Source organism: Canis lupus, chromosome 2, assembly GCF_003254725.2.
Source record: "Canis lupus dingo isolate Sandy chromosome 2, ASM325472v2, whole genome shotgun sequence".
Lineage (NCBI taxonomy): Eukaryota > Metazoa > Chordata > Mammalia > Carnivora > Canidae > Canis > Canis lupus.
In genome coordinates this window covers 17,174,393-17,197,434 of record NC_064244.1, presented here as the reverse complement: position 1 = coordinate 17,197,434, position 23,042 = coordinate 17,174,393, and the positions used below count along the sequence as shown (strand labels likewise).

The 23,042-nt window shown below is 38.7% G+C and overlaps 1 protein-coding gene and 1 long non-coding RNA gene across 11 annotated transcripts in view; one reads left to right on the top strand and one right to left on the bottom strand.

Annotated features, from left to right (window-relative positions):
• The window catches only part of CACNB2 (calcium voltage-gated channel auxiliary subunit beta 2), a 380,949-nt gene that overhangs the window by 226,095 nt on the left and 131,812 nt on the right, over window positions 1-23,042 (top strand). The gene's annotated exons all lie outside the window — the stretch shown is intronic.
• LOC112659107 (uncharacterized) lies at window positions 12,582-20,772 on the bottom strand. Its single transcript, XR_003136177.3, has 3 exons — window positions 20,669-20,772; window positions 20,104-20,173; window positions 12,582-13,730 (listed from the first exon to the last, which is right to left on the bottom strand). It is a non-coding gene; the product is annotated as an uncharacterized LOC112659107 (long non-coding RNA).

Sequence of the window (23,042 nt, the reverse complement as noted above, 5' to 3'; positions counted from 1 at the left end):
TATGTAAAAATTCACATTAATCCATACATTGTGCATTATGAACAAGTTAGTGTTTCTTATATGCAAATAAAAAATTAAGTTAAACTTCAAGAATTATAGACACAGATTTGAAAGTGTCAAAAGGTATTTTAAACCATATGTTCCTTTGAAATACTGTAGTTAGATTCAAATTCAGTAATTACATGTCTGATTCCTTCTTATCTGGATGAATTAAGATGATAATTTGATCTGATTTTAGGAAGATTTATAAACTCTATGTTCAGTAAATAACCAGTTTAACTGTTAAAAATAAACCTGCATTAAATAATGAATTTGAGTTTTCTGGTCATATTCCACTAAAAACCAAATTCCCTTTTTAGGTGTGTGTAGGCACCATAGAATGAGATGATTTCATTTCTTGTAATACAGCCAGAAGGAAAGAATTTTCCCGAAAAGCAACTGAAATTTCTACTTTAAACATAGCAAGTTAAAATCACACAGTTTTCTATTTAATTTGATTTGCTTATTCCAGCCATTGGCATAAGATCATTATGATAGATACAATTCCAGATTGAGAGTTGAAGGTTTTTGTCATAAATTTCAAAATGATCTTCTCTAATATAGTCAATGTTTTTTATGACCTACTTTATGCATTAATCTGTCACTGTCAAGTTAAGAAAAAAACATTTTAAAGAACAGGAAAGGATTACATTCAGATGTTCCTAGGAATTTCAAGTTGCAAAATTAGTTTTCAGAATAAGACACTTAAAACTCCTACTGAGTAAACAGAGTGGAAATGCATGCAACATTTAAGTCCTACTGTCCCTTGTTACAGTCTGCATTGCATGCGGCTCATACAGAATTTTCAAACTATTTAAGAGTTGAACTCAAGTGTAAGCTGTCAAAGAGGAAAAAGTATTTTGAGGAATGATATTAACATTTTAAGAAAGCATTCCTGAAAATGATTTTCAGGTTCCTGTTACTTTTTAATAAAGAGTGTAAGTGAACACAAATTATTTCTTAGAATACACCCCAAAGAGTATTTTAGGAATACAAACACTCATTAATTAGCTCTCGTGTGTTTAAAATACACACCTGTTGGATATGGTTATGCACAGAAGCCAGTTTTTTCATGAATAATTTCTATCATTTTTTGCATAATTTAAGGAACCATATGTTCTATAATGAGAAAATATTTAAAGTCTGCAATCATGTTACAGTATGAGTCACTATATATAATATGTATATTATATACTCTTAAAGTTGCTGCCCTAAGTGTGACAGCAGGAACTTAAAGGTTTTGAAAGATGCTAGTAATTTAAAATCACTATAAATTTATTAATTTAGGCCATTTTGGTTATTGAGACCAAATTTGGAAACTTTTTGTATTTAAGTATTAAAATGATTTTTTTTTTTAATCCAAGGGGTGCCTGAGTGGCTCAGTCAGTTAAGCATCCAACTCTTTTTTTGTTTGTTTGTTTGTTTGTTTTTTAAGATTTTATTTATTTATGAGAGGCATGGGGAGAGGCAGAGACATAGACAAAGGGAGAACCAGGTTCCCTGTGGGAAGCCTGATGTGGGATTTGATCCCAGGATACCAGGATCACGACCTGAGCTAAAGACAGATGTTCAACCACTGGGCCACCCAGGCATCCCTTAAGCATTCAACTCTTGATTTTGCTCAGGTTGTGATCTCATGGTATGAAATGGAGCCCCGAGTCAGCCTCCACGCTGACCATGGAGACTGCTTAAGATTCTCTCTTTCTCTCTCCCTCTCCCTCTCTCTCTCCCCTGCTCTAAAACAAAAAAAGAAAAAGAGAGAAAAGTCTGAAAACTAGATTGAAATACTTTTTGAAAACTTAGATTTGTATTTTTTTAATAAAAGGAAGTCTGCATAACTTTAAAAAAACTGACTTTGGTAATTCTTCTAGGTCTTATAACTAGCCAGACTAGTTAATTTTCCTGATATCATAAAACAGTTATATGCACTTAAAAAAATAATTTTCCATTTATTTTAGCTCCAAAGCCCCTTTTCTGTTTTTCTCCCTGTGAGTCAAATATTCTATTTGCATTACTAGTATTTTTTGTAGGTTTGTCATTATTATTGAATATTTGAAATGTCATTTACTTTGCTATAGTATAGGTAGCAGTAGTCTAAATTTGGTATTTCTAATACGTACATATCCAAATTTTAATTTTTGTAGGAAGGTAAGAATCATCATTGATGTGGTCTTATTTTTAATAAGAAACATATGTCAATAAGAAACACATAAAAGCATGCTACATTTGAGAGGACTACCTTACTTAAGAAGGTGTATTTCCTTGTCGTGTCTTGTTAGGAGTGTGGAATGGAGGCAGTAGTAGAAGTTGTAAGAAGGAAGAAGGTATGTGTCTTTTCAGTTTAGGCATTAATAAGTGAACTCACTAGGCAATGGGCCACCAACCATCTAGTCTTAGAAGTAGCTCTCCTGCTTTTGGCACACTCTAGCTAGAAGAACTTTTTCTGATGACTGAAATACTCTGTATCTATGTTGTCCAATATGATAGCCACTGGTGGCTACTGAGCACTTGAAATGTGGCAACCAAAGAATTGAATTTGTAATTAAATTTAAATAGTCATATGGTAGCTTCTGCAGGACTCCTTTCTACCTAAAAGACCAGCAGTTCCAGGATCACCTCGGAGCTTGTTAGGAATGCAGAAATCGCAGGCCCCACGTCACACCTGGTGAAAGAGAACCCATGTTTTGGCAAGCTCTCCAGGTGGATCACGTGTTCGTCATTTAGCAGAGCTGGGCTAATAGGCATTCTTACACAGACTAGATGGTTGGATGAGAGGAGTGAGCCTATAATTGTTTTATTTTGGAGAAATTAATTATTTAAGATTCATAAAGAGGCAAGGGGCATCCACTTTGAGGTAACCCCTCAGGTAGAAATGGAGCTTTGCCGTGTATTGGCAGTGAGCTAGTTTGGGCCTAGTGTTGTACCTACGGCGCAGGACCCCCTCTGTAAGGGAGGGATATGAATGAAATAGGTCCTGTCCCAGTGTTGTGAAGTTGAACCGACATAACGTAAGCAAAGTGTTTACACACACAGTAAACCCTCGAGAGGATTGGTTTAACTCATTTTACAGAATAATGTGCCTCTCTAATGAGACAGACTACACTTAGCAGACTATGTCTTTCTTCTAAATCTCAATGGGCTTTGCAACGTCTCAAATGATGGTTGCTTGTCTTAAAGAGGGTCTGAGTCCAATGGTATGATTTTTGTCATGTGTTATTTATTTATTTAAACAGTGATTTACTTATTGTTTTTTAAAGATTTTATTTATTTATTCGATATATATATCGAAAGAGAGAGAGAGCGCACAAGCTGGGGGAGCAGCAGGCAGGGGGAGAGGGAGAAGCAGGCTCCCCGCTGAGCAGAGAGCTCAACATGGGACTCCATTCCAGGACCCTGGAATCATGACCTCAGCTGAAGGCAGTTGCTTAACGGATTGAGCCACCCAGGCGCCCCACATTTTTAGGACTAAAATGAGAAGCAGGGGGAGCCCGGGTGGCTCAGCAGTTTAACATGGCCTTTGACCCAGGGCCTGATCCTGGGTCCTGGATCGAGTCCCACGTCAGGCTGCCTGCACAGAGCCCGCTTCTCTCTCTACCTGTGTCTCTGCCTCTCTCTCTCTCTCTCTCTCTCTCTGTGTGTGTGTGTGTGTGTGTCTCATGAATAAATACATACAATCTTTAAAAAAAAAAAAAAGGGAAGCAGTGACCCAGCCTCTAAACCGTGGAAGAGTCCTTAAATTGCAGAACTGAGAGCATAGCTACAGCTTCTTGCTGCTTTTACTTTTAAATTCTCATTTCCCTTCCTCTCCTAGAGTTTAGAGTCCCCCAGATCCTGTAAAATATCTTGAAAATTCTGCCTCTCTCTGTATCTTAGTTGGGGCCACAGCAAAGTGAAGTTCGGCCCTCCTGATTACAAGATGTGGAGAAATGTGTTGGTAGGCCTTCTTTGGAATACATCCAGAATTTCCTTTTCAGCAAATCCTATGTTTTAAAAAGAATGAACCTTGGGTGAGCTCAAACTATTAGTCACAAGTTTTCCTCTTTATTAATGGTGCTTCATCAGGAAACTAATCCAAGTGGGGGGTGGGAGCCGTCTCCTAGTTAAAAATAAAAGCACACAGTCACTTAAAATTCCCATCATTCTTTTGACACTAAAAAAGTAATCCATGCTTACAGAATATAATTTTCTTTTTAAAAAAATATTTTATTTATTTATTCATGAGAGACACAGAGAGAGAGACAGAGACATCGGCAGAGGGAGAAGCAGGCTCCCCAGGGGGACCCCAGGATCACAACCTGAGCCAAAGGCAGACGCTCAACCACTGAGCCACCCAGGCGTCCCCTGAATATAATTTTCAAAGTGCTTCTTATAATTTAGCCATTCTTCCATTGTTGGATATTTAGATTGCTTATACATCTACATGTGTATATATACACACTTATATATACTATGTATGTGTATGTGTGTATCATCCCATGTGAACATTCTTGTACATATTTCTTTGTGTCTTTATTTCCTTCACATAGAATCTGGAAAAGAGAATTCCTGAATATATACTTTTAAGAGAGTAATATGCCTTTCCAAGTTGCTTTTCAGAGGAGTTGTATTAATTTAGATATCAGCAGTGTTTGAATTCATCTCACTATGATATTGACTTTATTTTTTAAATGGTTAATTTGATGGGATGGACTATTATTCAGCCATAGAAGGGAAGTCCTGCCATTTGCAAACAACATGGATGGACCTAGAGAGTATTATGCTAAGTGAAATAAGTCTGACAGAGAAAGACAAATACTCGGTAATCTTACTTATATGTGGGAGGTGGGCGAAATGGATGCAGTTGGTCAAAAGCTACTAACTTCCAGTCATAAGATAAATAAGTCCTGGGGATGGAAAGTACGGCATGGTGGCTGTCGTTAGCAATACTACTTAAAAGTTTCTAAGAGTGGATCTTAAAAGTTCTCATCACAAGAAAAAAAAATTCTAACCATGTGTGGTGATGGATGTGAACTAGATTTATTGTGATGACCATTTGATATGTGCAGTGCATGTGTATATCAAACTATTACTTACATACCTAAAACTAATACATTGTTACATGCCAATTATATCTCAATTTAAAAAATAAATAAAAATAGAACATTTAAAAATCATTCAATAGGCAAAAATATCTTATTTTTAAACATCTGCATATTTTTTATTATGGTGAGGTTACCTTTTTTTTTTTTTTCATATTTTTTAGCTATAGCTGTTTCTTCCTTACTCATGTGTCCTTGGATGAGTTACTCAACTCTGTACCTTGTTTTGTTTTGTTTTTCTAGTCTCAAGTCACTTTGTAAAGTCAGTGCTAAGACCACATTCATATGTTTCATGTACCTGGAATAGTAGGTGTGGTATAAATGTTGGTTATTAGTCCGTGGTGAATGTTTGATGCATTTTGTACATTTTTTTTTCTGTTGAGATCCCAGGATTTAGAGCTTTATGGGGCATTGACTTTTCTCACTTCTTTTCATGAAGTGGGACAGGTGGAACTTTCCAATGGGTCTGATAACTGTTATTTCTGAGGATGCTAGGAGCAAAGGGATGGAATGCTCCTCAGTATTAAAGTTGAATCCTCACCATATGTTTGTAGTCTGATGTTATTATCACCCTTTTATAGATTAAAAAAACACACACACAAAGGTTTTGGAAGTTTTAGTACCTTGTCCAGAGTATGACCTACTTCTCATCCCCTGCTGCCTACCTGCTGCTGGGGACTGTGGTCACTCACCCCTCTGAATTGTACGTTAGGTTGATACCTTGCTATAAGGTAGCACAGGATGGTGGTTGACTCTGGAGCCACATGGCCCGAGTGCAGACCCTGGCTCTGTCACTTAGTAGCTGTGCCATGTTGCAGGCACACTCACTTCATCTATAAAATAGGGATGGTAGTAGGGTTTCCCTTATGGATTATTGTGAGGAGTAAGGTAGGTAGTTAATCTATCACCTAGAACAGTACTTTTGTACACGACAGGTGTTACATGCCAGCAGTAGTGATCACAATCCCCATCTTCAGGGGCATGAAAAGGCCTCTCTGACTTTTAAGGACCTTTTAATTGACAGCACACCACTTTGGGGACAAAGTTGAGGGGCTCTTAGTGGACTGAGCACTTATGCTTTTGCTCACCCTATGTCACAAGGAACCAAAAAGGAATTCTGTTCAGTGAAAACTATACCGATTCTGATTTGATTTTGTGCAATTGGCAGATCAGAAATCCAGAGCCCTTGCTATAATTCCTGAGTGGAGGAGCTCACCAGTAAGGCCACCTTCACCCTCTTCTGTTACTTTGGGGGGCAGGGGGTTGGGGAAAGAGCTCTGAATGCCCTCACAAGGCCAAAGGTGGCTGAACATCAACTCATTGGGGTGGCTCCTGCCCACACATGTGCACCTCTCCCTGGAGATTTTCACTGTTGGTAGTGCAGGAAGCTCCCTAGATCCAGTGGTTTCAGGGGGAATAAAAGAGAACAAAATTTTGCTATGAAGCAAAACTGCATTTTCCCCACTGACTGGCCAGCCTCACCACAGCCTGGAATCATAAAGAATCCTCTTTGCAAAGGTTCTCATGGTCTGTGATGGAGGCAAGACCTTGCTCCCTCCCCATTTGTTCATTCAGCAGGCATTTACTGAAGCCTTACTATGCTTCCTCCCACCCTAAACCCAGGTTGATTTGCATCTGATTCTACTTTTGTATCCTAATCCCTATTTCTCTTTCTCCCAAACAAGCTGGATTGCCTTCCTTAAAGGATAGTGGCCAGCTGTGCAAGGCTGATGAGGTGGAAGAGGATGAAGATAATAGCTATTATTTATTGGAGACTTATGTTGGGCACTAGATCAAATGATTTATATATAGTAATTACTCAAAATACTTTTTTTTACCACCCACAATTTATAGATAAGGAAACTGAGATTCAGGGAGTTTTGTTTTTTTAATTTTTTAAAATGATGATACTTATTTTAGAGAGAGAGAGAAGCGGGAAGGAGCAGAGGAAGAGGAAGAAGGAGACTCCTCACTGAGCAGGGAGCCCATTGCAGGTCTCAATCCCAGGACCCTGGAATCATGACCTGAGCTAAAGGCAGACTCCTAACTAACTGAGCCACCTAGGGGCCTGGAAATTCAGGGAGTTTTTAAAATGTGCCCAAGATCACAGAACTAATAAGAAATCGAAGCAGGATTTCAGCTTTGGCTAACCCAGCTGCAGAATCCAAGCCTTTCATTGTCCTGTGTGGCTCCTCTCATGAGGTCAGCCTCATGGTCAGCCTCCATTTGCTTTCTTGAGCCTTTGGGCTAACGTGTATGTTCCTTCAGATTTTTCATCACAGTGCTTTTTGTTTTTGTTTAGTGAATAAGGCGTTAGAATTGTCAACACAATCAGTATGGGATTTGCTTTTGGGAAAGTATGTATCCAGTAGATGTCTCCAGAAGTCCATGTGTCATTGGGACACATATGTACTGGTTCTCTCTCCAAGATGATGCTGGTGTGCAGCCTTGAGAGGATCACATTTCCAAACTAAAGTTAAGATATAGAGACAAAGGACAAAGTATGAGAGAAAATCCTGAAGACTTGTGTAGAGAATAGAAGTGAAGGTAAGAATAAACTAGCTTAGGACGCCTGGGTGGTTCAGCAGTTGAGCATCTGCCTTTGGCCCAGGGCGTGATCCCAGTTCCGGGATCGAGTCCCACATCTGGCTCCCTGTGAGGAGCTTGCTTCTCCCTCTTCCTGTGTCTCTCCCTCTCTGTGTGTGTGTGTCTCTCATGAATAAATAAATAAAATCTTTAAAAAAAAAAAAAGAATAAACTAGCTTCCTTTCCCACCCTCATTTGCATTGTAGTGACTGTACTGATGTAGAGAAAAATGAGTAATTACAGGCAAATCAGGGTGAGATAGTGACCAAAGGTAGACAGAATATCAGGGGAAAATGCAACTGTAGAGATTCATGACATACAGTGATGTTTGGCTGAGGTTGGGACGACTGCTGAGGTCACCAGAGGGAGCAGGATGTAGGTGAGTGAGATGAGGCATTCCCTCAGGCTTCCAGGAAGGTAGAGGGGGCTGGAGGAGGGGGGTCCCCGTGGCTGGAGGGGCGCCAGGTAGAACTGGCAGGATGGGGAATAGAATCGCAAGATCACGTTGAGGGGTTAATCCTGAACTAGTAAGAAAGGAAATGTGTCCTCGGGTTTATAGTAAAGGCGAACAGGTGCCTTCAGAATGAAGCAGAGGCAAGATAAAATTAGTCGAAGTTCATGAGTTGCTGAATAATTTGTTGATGTCCTTTGTCACCGAGGTAGGTTTTCTTTATAAAGCATTTAGCGTCCTAAATGATTTATTTAGCCTTTCGTATCCTGTGCACCAGCAGAACCACAAAGTCACAATAAATGGTGCTTTCCCACGCACTTTCACAGCTTTGCAAGAATCACTCATATCACAACAGCTTTATGCACCAGGTGCTATCTCCTTCCCGTTTTCCAGATAAACTCAGCCTTTGTGATGTTCTATAACTTGTCCAAGGTCATCCAACTTAGAAGTGTCGGGTTTGGTATTTGTTACTCTGCCTCCCAGAGAAAGAGTCCTTTAAGTCAAAGCAAAAGGCTGGGCCAAGACATAGCTCCAGGAGCGATTCCTGTTTTCTCTGGTGTTACAGATTGAAAGTGAGTGTGAGCTGAGTGCTTTGACGTGTCCTGTTCTCCTTTATTTTGTCCTGTGATTTCACCCTCCCTATCCTGTATCCATGCCATAAGGAAGGAAGTACAAGTATCTTTATTAAGATAAAGGTAATCTCAATGTGCAAATGGGGATGAAGTCCATTATTAAGTTAATCATTTTGTAAGTCCTCTGAGAGGTAGTATTTATTTTTTGAATCGAGCTTTCGGAGCTATGCATTGGAGAAAAGTGGAGGCAATCTAAACTAGGAAAAGCAACTTGGAATTGATGAAGACCTTTAATTTATTTTCCCAGACTCATCTAGTTCCTTGAAACGGGGAAATGTAAGGCAGTATTTGTCACAGAATAAGACTAGCAAACAAGTGAAAATTCAGGTCTCCTTGACCGTTCCTGGGAAGGGTACAGGCCCAGGCTCCAAGCAATGAACTTGGTGTTTGTAGGACTGAGCATGACTATCAGTAGATGTGAAGGCCAGACAGTACACAGCTGAATAAGCCCAGGTTTGAAAGATAGTTTAATTTTCCTGGTTTGTTGATATGCTGAAAATCACCATGAAGGTGCCTCTAAATGCCAGGCACACAGATTTGGAGGAGAAAAAGATTTTCCCATCAGATGAGGTTAAAAACCAACTGTACTAAGATATCACCTAAATATAAATAATTTCAGTTAGCTTATCATTAGGAGAGGAAATACCTTTCTTTAGAAGATTTTATTTATTTGTTTATTTGTTTATTTTTTTAATTTTTATTTATTTATGATAGTCACACAGAGAGAGAGAGAGAGAGAGAGAGAGAGGCAGAGACACAGGCAGAGGGAGAAGCAGGCTCCATGCACCGGGAGCCTGACGTGGGATTTGATCCTGGGTCTCCAGGATCGCGCCCTGGGCCAAAGGCAGGCGCTAAACCGCTGAGCCACCCAGGGATCCCTGTTTATTTATTTATTTATATGAGAGAGAATGAGCACACGAGCAGAGAGGGAGGGAGAAGCAGACTCCCCACTGAGCATGGAGCCCAATGCGGGGCTCAACCCCAGGACCCCAAGATCATGACCTGAGCTGAAGAACAGATGCTTAACTGACTGAGCCACCCAGCCACCCCAGGAGAGGCATTATCTTGTGCTACATAGATAAGTTCCAAAATAAAATCCATCATTTGCTTTTATAAAAAAGAGGAATTGGAGTAAGGAATAATTGGACTAATTAGTAATCAATATTATGCAAGCGATGTGATTTAAACCTGAGAATAGAGGAATTGACAAAGTTTTTCTGTAAGAGCCAGATAGTAAATGGTTTTGACTTTGAGGCCGTACATTGTCTGTCACCATCACTGAGATCTGTTGTAATCCCAAAGTAGCCAGTTGCTCAAGAGACACAAAAAGAGACAGCAGGCTGGCATCCCCCACTCCCCCCGCCCCACCCCCGCACACACACACAGAGCAGTGGTGAGCCAGTCCCTGCTATCACCCTGTGGTTGGAGCCCTGAAGGTATTTTTATACCAGCAAGAGCCTGTAGAAAATCTGAGCATACACTATAGATGCCCCTCCATAGAAAGCTATTTTATTTGAGGTTTTTGAAAATTATCCTCAGCCAACTCAAACATTAACCTCTGCTCCTTCATTCAGGTGTTCCATTCAGATTTCTTCCCAGACCTGGGAACTGACTGAAAATAATTATTATGAAAGACATGGGGCCCTTGAGCCTTTTCCTGTGGCTGTTTTGAAGGGTCATTGTCTTTTTGCTAATTAGGATCCAGACACATCTCGCATCAGCTGCTTATGGGAGGTATGATCCTTAGAGGAATGGTCTAGGCAGGAGTTTGTACGGGGGTGCAGGGACCAGCGACAGAGAAAACCCAGCCAGTAATTAGAGCAAGTTGCTGAATACAAATTCTCAAATGTGTCACTTTTCACATTTGAATCCCAGTGCATTATACTCAACCAACGACAGCATGCTTGGTGATATGTCAACATTTTAATTCTGAATGAGTGTTAATTGGATATTTTAGTGCTGAAATTATTTGTTACCTAAAACACTGACACAACCTGAAGTTCTCTGATTTTTATAATTATATAGCACATACAGAATTTCTTTCTCTAGCTTTGATTGCTTTTACAAAATGTATTTAAGGCACCCGCTTTAGATCAATTAATAATTCAGAACTGTAATTATTAGACTCCATGGTGACTTGGTGGTAAGTCTTTCTGAATCAGCTCGTTCACAAATCGGGGCTGGTTAGAATTGTGAACTTCAACTGAAAAAAAAAAAAAAGGAAAACACTTCCCCTCGATGCAATAACGTACACCATGAATGTAGATAATACTGCTGGATGGTACATTTGGAAGTTGTTAAGCAAGTAAATCCTGACAGTTCTCATCTCCAGGAAGAAAAAAACTTAAAAAAATTATTTTTTGGTATCTATATGAGATGATGGTTGTCAGCCAAACTATCTGTGGGGGAATCATTTTGTAATACATGTAAGTCAGGTCATTATGCTGTTACCTTAGACGTACACAGTGCTAAATGGCAACCATAACTCACTGATGCTGGGGAAATGATCAGTACCTCTGTCCTCCCTTTCCTACCCCACTGCCTAGAACAAACAGGTTGAGTGGCTGCCCAGGCCAGCACAGTGCTAGGAGCTTGGGCACAGTAGAAACCAGTGCAGCCAGCAGCTTTCTTTCTTTTTTTTTTTTTTTTTTTTTTAAGATTTATTTATTCATTTATGAAAGAGAGGCAGAGACATAGGTAGAGAGAGAAGCAGGCTCCTCACAGGGGAGCCTGATGTGGGACTCGATCCCCAGACACGGGATCATGCCCTGAGCCAAAGGCAGATGCTCAACCGCTTTTGCTTTCTTGAGGCTATTTCCTAGAATGTGTTTGTTTGCTTAATAGAATTTCCTGCTCTCTCTCTCTCTCTCTCTCTCTGTCATTTCTTTTTTTTCTTTTTCCTCTTTTGTTTTTTGACTTTGGAAGCTAATTCTGATTTCTCTAGCAGAAACCATGTGGGGTTTTTTTTTTTTTTAAGTTTATGGTGGTAAAATATCCATAACAATATTTGCCATTTTAACTGTTTTTAAGTGTACAGATCTGTTTGTTTTGTTGGTTGGTTGGTTGGTTAGTCTTTTTGAGAGAGAGAAAAAGACAAAGTGAGTGAATGGAGGGGGTTGGGGTAGGGGCAGAGGGAGAGAGAGAATCTTAGGTAGGCTCCATGTCCACTGTGGAGCCCAATGCAGGACTCCATGTGGGGCTTGATCTCATGACCATGAGACCATGACCAAAATCAAGAGTTGATCGCCCAATTAACTGAGCCACTTAGGTGCCCCTAAGTGCACGTTTTAAATTAATTCCCTGTCCCCTCTGCCCACCCTGTCCCCTTGGCAACCACCATTCTTTCTGTCTCTATGGATATGACTACTCAGTGGAATGATACAGTGTTTTTCTTGTTTTGATTTGCTTATTTCACTCAACACAGTATCTTAAAGGTTCATAAGAAACTGTATTTTTTTAAATGTTTAATTTTCTTCAATTTAAATTTTTAATGTTAATTCTATCAAGTTAAAGTTTTTTTTTAATCTCAAGAACAACAGTGTTCTTAATTGCTTTGACAAAATATTGTTTTTAATGTTGACTGACACACCAAGCAATATTTTCATTTTGTTTTTGTTTTAGTCAAAAATAAAAAATGTGATTGGTTCAAAACCCTTGAGTATCATAGTCTAACTGTGAGAACCACAGTGCACTCTTTGTGTGGGAGTAAGGAACTATTTTGAGGATAGTCCTGCTTTAAAATACTTTCTAAAATAAATGTGAAATTATTAATTAGGAGAACTCATTTTGTAGGTTATTTTTAGAGAAAGATGCAGCAGAGTTTTAACTATTTTGAAAAGAAAATGTGAATAGGAAAACAAATACATACTGTCCCAACCGGGGAATCCTACTTTTTCGAAAATGTGTAAACTTTTCTCCATGGAATCCCAATTTTATATTAATTAGCACATTTCCCCCTGTGTAAGGAAAACTGTAATGCCCTCCTTTTCACCATGGGCTGCCTTGCTGGTAAGTACCCCCCAGGAGCCACTGGGAAGAATGTGAGCAGCAGTGTTTTCTGAAAGTAGAAAGAAGTGAGATCAACAGAGTTGTTAATCCTACTGCTGAGACCGAGGCTTCAGACACAGTGCCAGCTGGGGAAATTATACTCCTGGCTGCCATCCTTTGGTTCTATTGTCAGAAATAACAGGTAGGAGCCCCCACCTCTCCTACCTAATAGAAGGTTCATTTCACTGTGATTTAATTACCGAGAGAGATTGGAATGTGGAGGGCTGGAATTGTATTAGTGAGCCCTGCATTCATGAAATACATCCTTCACACAGACCGAATAAGGTCCTGAAAAATACCAGTTCCTAATGATGTATATACATGGTCTCCCCAGAGCTCTGAAATCCTGCCATAGCCTGATAGGGTCCACCCATTCCAGGCACCTTCTGGACTCTATCTACATGGAAATATTCTTTTAATTAATTCTTTATGGAAATCACAAAAGGATAGCTTGAAAAGGATTGAACATCCATTATGCAATGAGCCTTTCATGTGTTTTTACCATATGAGCCTAATTTCAAGAAAATTAGTATAATTATAAGTGATATACATTGGGACTCTGGTATTGTGTTTTTCCACTTACTGAAGTAGACTAAAACTCTTGAGTATAGCAAAAAAAGAGAGAGAGAGAGAGAGAAAAGAGAAGAAAAGAAAAAGACTATGGTATCCATCTCTTGTCTTCTACCCTTGTCCAGATTTTGCCTGGCTTTTCAGTCTCTTCTGATAAGCTTTTTTGCAAATGCTTATCACCCCCAGGCACGGTTTTTCTATTTACCACTGTTTTATCTTTCTCTGTCTTGAAGCTTCTCCTTGTTGAGTTTGCTTGGAGTCTTTCCTCTGTGTTTCTCAGATGAAGGGATGATGCAGGTGCTGTTTTATTCATGCTCAGATGCTCCACTGGTAGGAAATAGAGATGCTATATTATTTGCTAAACAATCCACGGAATACTCTGAGGCTACTGAAGTTGTCTTTTTACCTCCTTAACACCAAAGATCACGCCAAGTTTGATATGATAGATATATTTTTTTTCACTTACCCCAAAATACTTACTGGGCAACTATTATGTACTAGGGTGGGCGCCATGTAATCAGCGAGGAGCAAAAGATCTGATATTAACAAGATAAAGCTCCTGATATGATGGAAACCCCCTTCTTGGTTTGAGGGCAAGAGGACCAAAGGAAGACCAAATAATACATGCCTTTATGATTGTGAAGACCAGTTTGAATTTACAGTTATCTTGGGAAGTGCTGCCTGGAAATCTAGCTGTGGAGAGGCAGCCAGCATACAAACCTGTCCCATTAAAGGTCCTCGAGGGGCCTTTGCATGTGAGTGGAGTACCTCATACTCTCAAGCTCCTGCTCACCACTGCCTACCTGTCTCATCATACAATTCCCTTAGCCACAACTAGGTCTAGAAATGTGCACACTGGTAGGGAAGTGTATCCTGAGAAGTATGAACTTGGGAAGACAGCCCAAGCAGGCCCAATTAGGCTCATGGCCATTTGATCAGCAAATTCTAGGGTCTCTGGTACCCAGACCATCTAGAGCTGCCCAGTATAATAGGGCAGCCCTTGCCAGGTAGGGCTATTAAGATGCCAACTAATTAAAATTAAATAAAATTTTAAGATTAACTCCTTAGTTACACTAGCTATATTTCAAGCCACATGCTGTCTAGATGTTATCATATAGGAGAGCTAGGATATAAAGCAAATATATATATTACATATGTAGCTACAGGACAAATATAGATGTTACTGCAGAAAGTTCTGTTGAACAGTGCCGAGTTAGAAGGAAAGGCTTGGGCAGCAAGTGTATACAGGGATCACTTCCCCAAATCTAAGAGCTGTGCTGTGCTGTGCTTTCAGAGCTTGCATTCTAATTGGGGGGTGAGGAGAGTGGGGCAGACAGTTAAAGAGTAAACAATGTTTGGGGTCTGGGGTGGCTCAGTTGGTTAAGCCTCAGACTCTTGATTTCAGCTCAGGTCATGACCTCAGGGTCCTGAGATCCAGCCCCGTATTGGTCTCCACTTAATTTCAGCTTAAGATTCTCTCTCTCTCTCTCCCTTTCTCCTTGACCCCTACCTCCCTCTCCCTCTCTCCCCATCTCTAAAGAAAAAAAAAAAAGTAAACGATGCCTAAACAATTCTTTCCATTGAAAGAATCTGCAAAGAAGGTAAGAGAATCTGCAAAGAAGGTAAGCTGGGTGATGCGATAGGAAACTGTAGCAAGAGAGAAAGAAGAGCTGCAAGCAGTTGGAGGAACAGAAATAGAAGTTCAAAATCAAAAAGAGTTTGGTTTGTACAAAAACAAAAAACACAAAAACCCCAAAAGTGATGCTTATGGCTGGAAGGAAGTTGGTGAAGGAAAAGTAGCGCAAGATGTATTTGAGATGCAGGTAAAGGGCAAAGTGTACAGGCAAGAAGTGAATTTTATTTTAAGTGGAATGAGAAGAAACAACTTTTTTCAACAGTGGAGCAGTTGTGATCTGTGCGTGTTTGAAGATTCATCAGATCTTATTATGTGTGGAAAGGCTGGGGGCGAGGTGGAAGCAGAGACTTGGCAGAAAGCTCCGGTTGGGGGTCAGCACCGGGTGGGGGGTACAGTGGAAAGAGGTGGATGATGACATTTGCATGGAGCTGAACAACAGAGCAGCTGAACATGATGGTAGACCCACTTCTTCTGGGTCTGAGGGCAAGAGGACCAAAGGAGGCCCAAATAATGCTTGCCTTTATGACTTTGAACCGAACAACAGAGCAGCTTCACTTGCAGCCAGCAAATGTTTATTGAGTGCCTACTGTGTACCAGGCTCTGTGCTAGATACTGGGGACTCGACAGTGAACAGAAGTGCCACAAACCTCTGCCTTCGTGGAGCTTAGGTGTTAGTACAGAGTAGAACCGTGAATACATATGCAAGTCCCCATATTCCAGAAGGTGGGAAGAGGCAGAAACAAAGCAGAGCATGGGGAATCGTAAGTAGCTGATGGATTGCCATTTTAAATGCTAGTTATTTTTGTCAAATGTGTGACCTTTGACTTTGGAGATTTACAAAGACATTTTGCTAAAAAAAGAACGAAGTGTGTCCAAAAGTAGAGTTAACAGGGCCAAAGAGGCATGAGGGTCACCAGGGGTCCTGTACTCCTCCGTGGAGTCACCCCCCACATACAGAAAATTAATAGACTCAGCTTCTTGCCTCTGGGTCATATTGCCCACATAAGTGGTCACTTTTTTTGTTTTGGGTTGTTTTTTTTTTATTATTTTAATTCCAGTGTAGTTAACATACAGTGTTATGTTAGTTTCAGGTGTACAATGTAGTGTTTCAACAGTTCTGTATACTATTCAGTGCTCATCACAATAAATGTACTCTTTGTCCCCATCACCTACTTCACCCATCCCCCACCTACCTCCCCTCTGGGAACCATCTGTTTCTCTACAGTTAAAGAGTCTGTTTTTTGGTTTGTCTCTCTTTTTCTTTGTTTGCTTTGTTTCCTAAATTCCACATATGAGTGAAATCATATGGTATTTGTTTTTGTCTGACTAATTTCACTTCATTATACCTTGTAGATCTATCCATGTTGTTGCAAGTGGCAAGATTTCAGTCTTTTTTTACGGCTGAGTAATATTCTGTTGTAGACATATATCATGTCTTCCTTGTCCATTCATCTGTTGATGGACACTTGGGTTGTTTCCATAATTTGGCTATTGCAAATAATGTTGCAGTAAACATAAGGGTGCATATACCTTTTCAAATTAGTGTTTTCATATTCTTTGGGTAAATACCCAGCAGTGGAATTACTGGATCATATGGTAATTGTGTTTTTAGTTTTTTGAGGAACCTCCATATTGTTTTCAAAAGTGGGTGCATCAGTTTACATTCCAACCAACAGTGCATGAGGGTTCTTTTCCTTTCACTCCACGTCCATGCCAATACTTATTTCTTGTGTTTTTGGTTTTAGCCATTGTGATAGGTACAAGACAATATCTCATCATGGTTCTGATTTACATTTCCCTGAGGATGAGTGATATTGAGCATCTTTTCATGTGTCTGTTTGCCATCTGTATATCTTCTTTGAAAAAATGTCTATTCGTGTCTTCTGCCCATTTTTAATCAAATTATTCTTTTGCATGTAGCTGTCCAGTTTTCCAAAAACTGTTTGTTGAAGAGACTTTTTCCCATTTGTGTATTTTGCCTCTTTCATCAAAAATTAATTGACCATATAATTGTGTGGGTTTGAATCTGGGCCTTCTGTTCTGTTCCAGTCATCTATGTGTCTATTTTTGTGCCAGTACTATACTGTTTTGATGACTATAGCTTTCTAATATAACTAGAAATCTCCAGTTTTTTCTTTTTCAAGATTGCTTTGACTATTTGGGGTCCTCTGTGGTTCCTCTTCTCCTTCTTCTGTTTCTTCTTTTTAGATTTTTTTTTAATGTATTCATTTAGAGAGACAGAGAGAGTGAACCAGAGCATGATCAGGTGGGGTGGGGCAGAAGGAGCTGGAGAAGCAGACTCCTTGTTGAGTGGAGAGCCCATGCCAGGGCTTGATCCCAGAACCCTTAGATCATAGACCTGAGCTGAAGGCAGCCCCTAAACTGACTGAGCACCCCCCAGTGCCTCTTCTTTTCTGGTTCTATACAAATTCTTATATTACTAATTCTAGTTCTATGAAAAATGTTGTTGGTATTTTGATAGAGATTGCGTTAAATCTGTAGATTGAAAAAAAATCTGTAGATTGCTTAGGGTAGTATGGAAATTTTAACAATATTTATTCTTCCAATCCATGACTATGGATTATCTTTTGATTTGTTTGTGTTGTCTTCTATTTCTTTCATCAGTGTTTTATAGTTTTCAGGGTATAGTTTTCACCTCCTTGGTTAAGTTTATTCCTAGGTATTTTATTATTTTTGGTGTAATTGTAAGTGGGATTGTTTTCTTAATTTTTCTTTTGGCTGCTTTATTATTAGTATACAGAAATACAGCAGATTTCTTTGTATTTATTTTATATCCATGACTTTACCAAATTCATTTATCAATCAACTTTTTGATGGAATCATTAAGATTTTCTGTATATAGTATCATGTCATCTGCAAATCGTAGAAGTTTTACTTCTTACTAGTGGTCACATTTTGAATGTAACTTCAGTATGTCTCATCATAAAAATAAAATCTATCTCTTTTATCACTGAAAACAAAATTCTAAGTTATGGCCGTTTATATGAAATATTTACCACAAAAATTGAGAAAAGGGGAAGCAATTATAAATATCTGATACAAAAGGACCTAGGAATTTTGTTTTTAAATGTCTCTTGTTAAGGTATTATGATCATGGTTTTTTAAAAAAAAAATAGGAGTTCCTGGGGGGCTCAGTTGGTTAAACATCCCACTTGGCTCAGATCATGGTCTCAGGTTCTGGGATGGAGCCCCATGTCAGGCTCCTCATTCAGCAGAGAGTCTGCTGAGGATTCTCTCCCTCTCCCTCTGCCCTCCTCCATCATCACTCTCTAAAATAAATAAATACAACTTTAAAATATAAAATATTTTTTAACAATACAATTTCAAGCATTATAGAAGGTTCCACAGTGAAAAGTAAGTCCCTGCCATCCCAGCCCTGGATGCCTCAGATTTCTTCCTTAGAGGCCATCACCGTTGGATGTCCTGGAATAGAGGTCTCGGCTCTCAGTGGACAACAGAACCACATGCAGAGCTTTAAAATAACACTGACGCCTGGTCCTGTCTCTCAGAGTTTCTGGTTGAATTTGTCAGGGATACAGCCCAAGTATAGGGATTTTTAATATCCTCTCCAGATTACTTCATGTGCAGCCACTTAAATGTTCTAGAATATAGCCTAAATACTAACATATGTATCCATTCTTTTAAAAAATGTATGCAGATAATAGCAAAAGAGTATCCACTATTTTTCCTTTTTCTTTTTTAATCTTTTTTACCTGTAAAATATATCTTGGAAATTGTTCCATGTTAATATATATAGCTGCATATACCTTATTATTTTTAATGTCTCAATACTATGCCATCATATGGATGCACCATAATTTATTTAACCAGTCTCCTAGTGATGGACAGTTATGGTACTTAAAATTATCTATTAACACAAATAATGTCATAATGAAAATTCTTGTATATACATCCATTGTATATAATTATATATACTTCTAAGATTAAAATCATGGAATCAGGACATAGGGTAAGTGAATTTTCAATCTTGATAAATGCAACCAGATTTTATCCTTCAGGGACAAAGATGAGAGTAGCACACTTTTCATCTTTTTATACTTTTCTGTGAATATCTTCCTTTTTTTTTTTTTTGCCCAATTTTCCACAGTAGGGGATCCCTGGGTGGCTCAGCAGTTTGGCACCTGCCTTTGGCCCAGGGCGCGATCCTGGAGTCCCGGGATCGAGTCCCACGTCGGGCTCCTGGCATGGAGCCTGCTTCTCCCTCTGCCTGTGTCTCTGCCTCTCTCTCGCTCTCTATCATAAATAAATAAATAAATCTTTTAAAAAAATTTTTTTCCACAGTTGTATTGGTCTTTTTCTTACTAATTTCCATGCTCTATTAATATATGAAAGAAATGAGCCTTTTGCCATTGGTAGATTTTTTCCTAATGTTATTACTGTTTTTTTATATATTTTTTATATTTTTTATATTTTTTTTATATTTTATATAATCAAATGTATAATTTTTATGTTTTGAAATTTTAAAATATTAATTGGTAATCGATCCAGGTCCTATAAGCTCCTTGAGGGCAGGGAATATATCTTATCTATTCTTGTCTCAATGTCTGGCACATGGTGGGGACTTGTTGAAAGAATGGTTGGATATAATCATGATGATGATGAAGGATCATTCGAGCTGATTGCATGTATCAATCTCGGAGAAGTTAAGGAACTAATGGTATTACCATAATTTAGTTCCCTTGGTAATTGAATGTATCAACTCACACCTGAAGTACTAAGTGCCAAAAGGCATATCCAAATGAGTTCTCTCAAAAGGTTTTCTCTTGCTGTCTTGCTCATTAAGCTCCAGCCTCTTAAACATGATAACAGAATTCTCCTCTTCAAATTGGTGCTACTGCCTTGGAACATTTTTCCCTTATGTCTTTCTATAACTTGTTGCCTTTCTACTTCAAACCTAGCCTAAATATGCTTTTCCTTCTAGAACCTTCTACTTTGTCTCCTTTCTACATTCCCTCATAGTGTCTGTGCCTCTGCTTTATAGTAATTACCAAAACTGTCATAAAAAAATGTTTAGGTTATTACCTCTGTAATGTCTGTTTCCTTCACTAGACAGTAAACCCCAACCATATCTTCTTCCCAGGTGTACATTCTCCTGAGGGATACAGAGATGAAAAAAGCACCAATTTTCTGCCATCATCATGGACAGGAAAATAGAATTGTACATTCTAATATATGTATACATTGGGGAGAGATAATAACAAATTTAGTTGTACACAATATTAAATGATTGTTATTTAAATGAAATGAAGACCTAGTAGGGTTATCTTTGGCTTGGAGTGCTCAAGTTTGGCATTTGTTTTAACAGTAGAAGCATCTGGCATATAACATGTGCGTGCTCTGGCCGATTATGAAGCAGGAGTCACCAGGCCATAGTGCAAGAGTCAACAGGCATAGTCAGCCGCCAGGTCTTTTCCAATCTTTACCAAACTGTCTTCTTATCAAACTGTCAAGCCATCTTTGCCCTGCTTGGTTGAAGTTTTACCAACATTGAAGTTCATTATACTTTTAAACTTAGAGCATATATTTCTATGTGTCTTACTCCTTTTGAATTATTATTATAAAAGGCGATACCATATTTATTTCTCACAGTTTGGGAAGCTGGGAAGTCCAGGATCAAGGCACTGACAGATTCAGTGTCTAGTGAGAGCCTGCTTCCTGGTTCAAGGACCTCTCTTTTTGCTATGACCTCACGTGGTCAAAGGAACAGGGGGTCTCTTTTACAAGGGCGTTAATCTCATTTGTGAGGGCTCCACTGTGATGACATAATCACAGTAGGAGTCCCAAACCCCCACCTCCTAACACCATCACCTTAGAGATTAGGTTTCAACATATGAATCTTGGTGGGGACACAAGCATTTGGTCAATGGGCCCATGTATTGAATATTTGCAATAAAAATGCTTTCTTATTTGTGAGACAGGAAATATCATATGAATTGCTTTTTACTAACTGTGTCTAGTGTTTTATTAAATGTTCTTAATATAGTCTAGATTTTCTACCATTAATAACTAACATTATTAAATAACCAACGACACATCTCCAGCTACACAATCTAAAATTTGCAGCATATTTCTAAACATAGATTTGTTTAAACCAGATCGTCTCTGGTTCTTAAATCACCTCCTGAAGGTAGGTTAGCTGCTTAATGGATGCATTAACTATTTTAGGTCAGTAGGGTACTTTGCAGCGCTTTATTACTAAATGCTCCATACCACTGGCACTTTTCCAGCCAAATCCCCGATCGTGTAGCCTATTTTCAATATTAAATCTCTCTGAACCAAAGTCATATCTTTCTGGAAGGTTAGACTTTTAGAGCAGTATATTAATAATCTACTACCAAATTACTGAGTCATTTGGCCTGCTTAAGTATCTAACCCAGTAGCAAAAAATTATTTAAGCAGTCATATGAGAAAATCCCAATGTTTCAGTGGAAACTTAACATAATCATTTTAACACATTCTCTACAGAGAAATGTAATGTGTAATACTTTAAAATGTTAACATTTCAGGTTCTAGTACTTTTCTTTTAATTCTTATTTCTTACCTGATGTAATTCGTGCATCAACATCTACTTGCTTCCTTTTTTTTTAATGTGCATAAAAGTCTTTCAAAAGACCCAGAGCTTGCCTCCTTCTCCACATGCCAAAAAGCTATCAAGGTTAAATCAACAAATTAGGGAAAATATGCATCTGCAAATCCTCTTTTTGCTACACCAAAAATATTTTCAGGATATTTTGTTAGATATTTCAGTTGCATTAATAGCTTCTTACTTTTACTCAAAAATGGTAACAATACAGAAAAAAAAAATTTAACTCCTTGAATTAAAAACAATCAATCCAACCTTATATCTTCTGTTCATTTTGTGTCCTCCCAGTATTTTTACATACGTGAATATATGTATTTATAGAAATGATAAAAGCTTTTTAGATTTTATCTTTTTAAACAAATATAATCATCATTAACATTTGCCGATAGTGCTCTATAGGCTTTGTAACTATTATTAAGGTTAATCTAAGTGTCGTATGGAACATAATTTTAGAATTTTCTTAAGACAAGTCCCACAAGTGAAACCATTAGTCTAAATATGTGTTAGTCTGGATATGTATCTAGATACAAACAGAAAGAACATTGCTTTCCCAGAGGGTTTAATGAAAGTCAAAAAACTATCAACAAGATGTGGAAGCATCAGTTTTAACGTATCCTCACAACATTGTGAACTGGTACTTTGCAAAGAGAGCTCATTTAACGAGGAAATGGTACTGTGTTTAATTTTGCAGGCTGAACACTTTCTCCAGATGCTTGTGACAAGTTGATTTTTTTGTTAATTTGTATTCCTAACCTTTGTCTACATATAACTACTCATCTCTTACTGTTTTCTTGTCACTATAACTTCTGTATATGCAAAGAACATTTTATTTTTTTAAAGATTTTATTTATTTATTCATGAGAGACATGGAGAGAGAGGCAGAGATATAGGCAGAGAGAGAAGCAGGTTCCTTGTGGGGAGCCTGATGTGGGACTCGATCCCAGGACCCTGGGATCACAACGTGAGCCAAAGGCAGACACTCAACGTGAGCCAAAGGCAGACACTCAACCACTGAGCCACCCAGGTGCCCCTGCAAAGAACATTTTAGAGAGTAAAATCTTTGAGGACTGGAGCCATATCCCTCTTGACAGCTGTGTGCTTCCCTGGAGGACACATATGATGACTCTACTATAATGTCTAGGGATTGATTGTTCATTGCCACCTGGGAGCGTTCACCCCAGAAGGCAGGAGCCAAGATTTATTGTTGGATTGTTCAGCCACTCAAGGGAAAGCTCGCCACTGGACATGTCATCATTTGATGTGACCTTTATTTAGTAGTGGAGAGCCCAGTAAGTAAGATGTTCCAAAGTTTTATATGAGTCCAGTTAGTCAATTGCATTCCTTTTAAATATATTACCCAGAATCGCTTGAAGAAATA